Source organism: Pinus tabuliformis, chromosome 9 (assembly GCF_031772625.1).
Source record: "Pinus tabuliformis cultivar Carrire ecotype Pingquan chromosome 9, CPIR1, whole genome shotgun sequence".
NCBI lineage: Eukaryota > Viridiplantae > Streptophyta > Pinopsida > Pinales > Pinaceae > Pinus > Pinus tabuliformis.
In genome coordinates, this window is record NC_142307.1 from 83,408,437 (window position 1) to 83,416,265 (window position 7,829).

Genomic DNA, 7,829 nt, shown 5'->3' on the forward strand with positions numbered 1-7,829 from the left:
AGTGGTCCTATTTGGTGAATCATTGTAGGCAAACTAAGATTGAGCTAACACACGATCGCACTGCTTGGGATGTTCTCCCACAGGGTTCCTCGATATGTTCCTAAGACTCATGTTCAAAAATTAAGTTGTCCCATCAGGTTATGGATGATAAATTGAGCTGAAGTTCAGTTTTTTTCCATGTTTCTTCCAAAAAGTCCTTTGAAAATTTCCTATGAACCTAGTGTCCCTGTAAGATATTATACTCTTTGGAAAGTAATTCAATCTCACAATCTCAATGAAAACAAATGAGCCAAATGTGTAGCATCACTAGTCTTGCAACATGGGATAAGGTGAGCCATGTTCGTAAATTTGTCCACAACTACATGTATGGAGTCCTTACCTTTCTGCATTGTTGGTAAACCCAAAATAAAATCCATACTCACCAAGTTCCATGGTCTGCTAGGGATGGGAAAATGGGTATATAGTCCAACATTTTGACTTCTCCCCTTGGCATGTTGAAATACTCTACATTTGCCTACATATTTGTGCACATCATCTCTCATCTTTGGCTACAAGTGGAAGTGTTCTAGTTTCCAAGTGTCTTGTCGACACCAAAATGTCTTGCCAATCCTCCATTGTTCTTTTCCTGCATCAAATTATCTCTCATTGAACAAAGAGGGATACTTAAATGATTGTTCTTGAACAAAAAACCATCCTACAACATAAACTCCCTGCACGGGTTTCTATCTTCTCTCACAGGGTTCCTTCGTTCTTCACAGGTCTCATGAAAATCAAAATCATCCTCATATAAGTCCTTCAAATAATCAAAGACCAAAATTTGTACATGGTACTCGTGCATGATCAAACTCCTCTTACTTAAAGCATCAGCTACCTTGTTCTATTATCCACTCACATGTTTTAGAATAAAGGTGAAGCTTTGTAGGAATTCCACTCACTTGGAATGCTTATGGTTCAACTTGTGCTACTACATTATATAATGTAATGCAGAATTGTCGGAGAACAAACAAACTCCCTCAGAATCAAATAGTGCCTCCAAATATTAAAGGCTTGAATCATCAGATAGAATTCCTTGTCATAAGAGAAGTATTGCTGCTTTGAATCATTCAACTTCTCGTTGAAATATGCAATAGGTCTACCTTCTTGTATCAATATTTCTCCAATGGTTGTAGCAATAGAATCACATTTGACTTGGAAAAAATGATTGAAGTTTGGTAGCTTCAGTTATCTTTTTCTTCAAGAGTCAGAAACGTTTCTCTATTTATATTGTCTAGAAGAATGGCTGTCTACCCTTCTTAATTTTTTCAATGATGGGTGGAAAAATACCACTTAAATTCTTGATGAATTTACGGTAGAAGCTAGCTTAGCCATGAAAACTCCTAACTTCAAAAATGTTCTTGGGTAAAGGAAAACTTACAATCGCCTCTATTTTCTCCTGATCCATTTTAAACCTATCCTTTGAAATGACAAAGCCTAAATATACCAACTTAGACCTAATGAAAGTACATTTGTTTATGTTAATCAATATTTTCTCTTGATGCAACCTTTCTATAACATACCTTACATTCCTAAGGTGTTCTTCCTTTGTACAACTGAAAATCAAAATATCATCCACATAAACAATGACAAACTTACCGACGAACTCCTTCAACACCTCATTCATCAACTGCATGAAAGTACTTGATGAATTTATCAACCCAAAGGGCATGACCATTCATTCATATATTCTATTATTTGTCTTGAAATCTCTCTTCCACTCACTCCATTCTTTGATCTGTATCTGATGGTAACTACTCTTCACATCAACCTTTCAAAAGCAGGCTACCCCACTCAAATAGGTCATCTGTAGGTTTTAACCCCATACAGAAATTACCTACATACAAATTCTAAGAATAGAAAATAAACAATGTGAGAATAGAACACATAAAACACATATACACAGAGACTTTCCCCTAGATCCCAAAACTAGGACTACCAGCTTGATCTTGATCCGAAGCATCCAATACCATGGACCGAAAACCATCGCGCCCAAAACCATGTGTGAAATCCATGCGCAAAACCATAGGTAGGCCCGCCCACCTAATATAGGGTCTAAAAAAAATTTCCCTGGGGCATTGCCCCGGACCCCGTAGAGGGGGCCTCACCACCCCCCTCTAACACAACCCAACATTCTACCACTTGTTGTTTTCTTTCCACAAGGGGCCAGAGGAGAGCTTAGTCATTTATCCAACCCTGCAACACCCGTTTTTTCTCTACACCAAGAGAACTTCTTAGAGCTCACAGATTTTGTCAATGCATCTACGGTATTCTTTAAAGTGTCCACCTTTACCAGCAGCACCTTTTTGTCTTCTATAATATCCATCACAAAGTGATACTGAACATCAATGTTCTTTGTCTTTGAATGATAAGCAGGGTTCTTTTCCAAGAAAATTGCACTTTGGCTATCACAGTCTATCCTAATAGCTCCCTGTACTAACCCCATGCTTGAACACAATCTCTGCAACAAAACTAATTCCTTGCTTGCATGAGTGGCTGCCGTGTATTCTGCCTTTGTAGTTGATAGTGCCACTACAGATTGTTTCTTAGCATCCAACTGACTGCACCTCCAAATGGGTTAAACACATACCCACTTGTAGATCTTCTCTGATCCAGATCTCTAGCCCTGTCTACATCAACAAAGCCATGGATATCCAACACTCTATCCAATCCTAGTCTTCCTTGGTAGCACAAACGATAATCACTAGTGCCACGCAAATACATGAAAACCCACTTCATTGCTATCCAGTGCTCGTTCCCTAGTTTTGACATAAACTTGCTCAATACTCCCATTGCATGTGTAAGGTCTGGTCTAGTACAAACCATCGCATACATCAGGATACTGACTGCACTTGCATATGGAACACGGGACATGTACTCTTCCTCTTCATGTGTCTTGGGACAATGTTCAACAGATGACTTCACACCTAGAGGAATAGGAACCTTCGCCAGTTTACTATCCTGCATATTAAAACTCTGTAGTATTGTCTCGACATACTTCCTCTGGTTTAACCAGAGCTTCCTATTTGCCCATATCTTTTAATTTCCATGCCCAAAATATAGTTTTCAGTATCAAGATATTTCATGTCGAATTTGGAGAAAAACTGGGTCTTCAAATCCTGGATAGTTTCTTTGTCATTTCCAACCAGCAACATATCATCCACGTATAAGACTAGATAAATAACATGGTCATCAATTAATTTAAAATACACATAGTGATCGTATTTGGTTCTGGTGAAGCTAAGTCCCCATATAAATGTATCAAATTTCTGATACCACATCCTTGGTGACTGTTTTAACCCATACAAAGACTTTTTTAACTTGCATACCAGTTCTTTCTTACCCTTCATTGCAAAGCCTTCAAATCGCTTCATGTAGATCTGCTCTTCCAGATCCCTGTGAAGAAATTATGTCTTCACATCCATCTGTTCTACCTCAAAATCAAAGGCAACAACAACAGATAAAGGTAATCTAATAGAAGCTACCTTGGCAACAAGAGAAAAAAATATCACCAAAATCAATTCCCGTCATCGGGGAATAACCTTTTTCTACCAACCGAGCTTTGTATTTCTCCACCTTTCCTTCTGCATTTGTCTTCTTCTTGAACACTCATTTGCTGCCAATGGGTTTCCTTCCATCTGACAACTCCACTAGATCCCAAGCCTCATTTTGTGCAAAGATGCCATTTCATCAACCATGGCCTCTTTCCAGAGTTTTCCATCCTCTGAATCTATTGCTTCCTTCACAGTTCTATGATCATCATCAGTAATAGATAAAGAAAAATTTGAACAAAAAGTAGATGGACTATACCTTTTTGGCTGCCTTCTCTCTCGAACTAATCTTCTCACAACTAGAGTTTGTCACTCTGCATCTCCTGATTCCTCTTCTGCTGTAGAGTCTGATTCTTCCACCTTAAGCTCAAACTCTATCTTCTCAGGTTCCTTTGGTTGGACTTCATGTTCAATAACATCTGTCACCTCTCTGAACACCACATCTCGGATGTACACAACCTTCCTTGTTACTGGGTTCCAAAGTTTTTAACCCTTTAAACTATCTGTATACCCAATAAAGATGCACTTTTCAGATTTACTATCCAACTTTGTTCTTTTCCCCTTTTGAAAATGTACATATGCATCACATCCAAATACCTTTATATGTGAAAGAGAGGGTTTCTTACCAGTCCATACCTCTTGTGGAGTCTTATCCTCCAACATTAATGAAGGTGATCTGTTGACCAGGTAACATGCTGTCTCCACCGCCTCTGCCCAGAAGTCTTGTCCTAACTCGGTACCACTGAGCATGCTTCTTGCCCTTTCCATCAATGTCTTGTTCATTCTTTCTACAACTCCATTTTTCTTAGGTGTGTATGGAGTAGTCTTATGACCTGCTATACCACACTTCTTTAAAAATTCTTTAAATTCCTTCTTGCAAAACTCTCCACCATTATGTGTCCTCAACATCTTTATCTTCTTCTCTGTCCAGTTTTCCACAAGAGCCTTAAATTCTTTAAACCTGCCAAAGACTTCAAATTTCTTCTTAGGGAAATATATCTATGTATTCCTTGAGAAGTAATCTATAAATGATACATAGTACACATACTTACCTAGTGATGGAACCTTCACAGGTCCAAACACATCACTGTGCACAAGCTCTAATATATGTTTCGCCCTCTTACCATGAGAGGGGAAACTCACCTGATTTTTCTTCCCATATATACAATTTTCATAGAAATAAAAATCTAGAGAGATATTAGTCATACACCAGTGCTCCCCAAACCATCTTGTAGGTATCTTTCTTGAACACTATTTTTACACATGCATCATCGAGCTTACATAAAAAAAATCATATTTCTGGCTAATTAAGGAATATGCAGAACACTCGTAAGTCTTCTAATCCTTCCACCTTGTAACTTCAACTTTACTTTTTTGCGACTAGTGATTCTAGCCTTCCTATCATCCCCTAAGCCATCACCACCATCATATTCCTCATACTCATAAAACCACTTTCTATGGGGAGTGAAGTGAAAGGATGCACCTGAGTCAATCAACTATGCCTCATGATCTACATGTGTACTTGAAGAAGCCAAGTACACATCCCCACCTTCACCTGAGATGGTTTTCTCCTCTGCCGAAGGAGCATCATCAGATCCCTTTCCTTTGTCAAGAGCTTTAGATTTATAGCTCCTTTTGTAGTGCCCCTTCTTTCTGCATTTTGAGGACACCTTTACAGGTTTTCCTGAAGATTTAGGTCTCCCTCTAGATTTAGATATCCCACTCAATGACTTATTTTTGTTTCTATTCTAGGATCGTCCTCGTATAGACAAGGCATCACCATTCTGGCTCTCTATATTTTTCCGTTTCATCTCCTACGTTAGCAAGGATGAGACTATTTCATTAAACTGCAAGGAAGTTACATTTCTACCTATTGTAATAACCAGAATATCTGATGAATCTGGTAGAGAACACAACAAACTGATGCACTTATCTACATCTGAAATTTTAATATCAAGAGATAAAAACTGACTTACCATAGTATTAAATACGTTCAGATGATCTGTCACCAAATCTCCATATTTCATTGTTAGGTCCCTATAATACTAGTGATTACCCCATTACTATTGTAGTTGTATCCATTATTAATATTGTTGTGCCCCTATTGTCCCCATATTGTTATTACTATGCCCCATATAATTCCTCCATTGTTATTTTTGTGGTTTTATATTATTATTGTTAGGTTGACTGGGTTATATTGTGACTCCTTAGACTCCTATATATAGAAAGGAGGTTTTGTCATTTGAATCATCCAAGAATTTTTCATTTATGTAATGTAAAGGAGGTTGCCTCCTCGAAGAGGCTGAATTCTAAGGCATTGATCTATCAATTCTATCTTTCTTTGAGCTGGTTTCATAACATTTGGTATCAGAGCTTTGGATTCTAGGGTTTCGCTGCTCCAAATAGGTGGTCGTGGAATTTTCACTATAAATTTTTTTTGTGATGTTTTAGAAGCTAAAAAACAACCCATTTGAGAAGAAATTTCATTGAACCTCGGGTCCAAATTTCAGAGCTTTTAGCACTATATTTGCGGAGATATGATCTGAGGAAGTTGGTCTTTTTGCAGACTCTTGAATTACATTACAAATAGGTGACCTGGGGAAAATCATCATAACTTTCTCTCCGAGCATCGGATTGAAATTTCGTCAGAAGGTACAAAAATAGGAAGGATTGTAGTTTCTTGTATATATTTTTCAAAGAAAAAGGTCGAAACAGTGACTCGTGGAACGTCGTACAAGTTCGCACTACTGAACTAGTCTATAATTAGGTCACTATGGGAGATTTGGCATAAATCTTCCTTGGAGAATCAAATTTGGATTAGATTGGTGGCATTGGAAAGAGGAGAAAGAGGACTACTGCATGTCACAATTTTGGAACTGGATGATCCAAAATTACAGAGATACATCAGAGGCAATATCGAGCTCCTACAAAGTGAAAAAAGGTGTGTAGATTTTTCAAAATTTTTTCTTAAGCTTGGTTTGAAAAATTATTTTGAAGAATTCAAAGGGCATAGTAGAGCATTATTATTGGTAACTAATGCCCCAAGGAAAGAAAATGCAAACACCTAGTAAGAAACCTGAAAGCGCTAGCATGACTCATGAAGAAGAGGAAGAAATGCTACATGATATATCAAAATTACAAGACCAAGTGCAACAGATGTCACTCTCACAAAAGCTAACAGAAGCTAAGATAAATGGAGTGGAATCTAAGATAAAGGGCGTGGAAGCTAAGATGAATGGCATGGAAGCTAAGATGGACAATTTGAAGATAGATTTGAAGACAAGCATGGAAGATTTGAAGACAGATTTAAAGATAGATTTGACAAAGTTTCTACAAGAAATGCTTACTAATGGTGAAAGGGTAGTAAAGGAAACTCATGATGAGAACAAAATAAATTTTAATCATGATTTCATAGACTCTAATGTTGGACTGAAGACCCACCATATTCCAACAATCGATATGAGAAAGTTTGATGGCAAGGATCCCGCAATATGGATATTACAAATGGAGCAATTTTTCGATCTCAATAATGTGCAAAACACACAAACGGTATGTATTGCAACTTTATATTTGGAACCAAATCAGTTTGTATGGTATCAATGGATTTTCTCTCATAAAAAAATTATCACTTGGGCAATTTTAATGGAAGAATTGACAACACATTATGAGGATACAAAAATCAACACTTTTTTTAGCCAATTGATAAGTCTCAAACAAAAGGGTTCATTGAGGAGTTCAAAAAATTGAACATAAGGGTAAAAAATATTCCAGAGGAGCACAGGATTGATGAGTTCATAGGGACTTTAAAGGATAATATCCAACATGATGTTTTCCTTTGGGAACCTGATTCATTAGAGAAGGCATTCAGGTTAGCAAGAAAAATGGAAAGAAAAATTATGGCAACCAGGAAGCATACCACTCACAACTATAAAGATGGAAGTGTTGTTGACCCTCGTCTTCCACAACCTATAAGGTTGACACCACAACAATTGGAAGAAAAAAGAGAAAAAGGGCTTTGTTACAGTTGTGATAGCAAATACACTAAAGGTCATAAGTGTGTTGAGAAGAAATTATTCTACATTGATTATGAAGAGGAAGAAGAAAAGGAGCAAGAAAGGTCAAAAGAAGAGGATATACTCCAGGAACAAAGCCTAGATAAAGAAGAAATTAATCCAACCATATCTTGTAATGTATTGGCTAGAATTACCATTCCTCAAACCATCAAGATGGAAGGACAAATCAAGA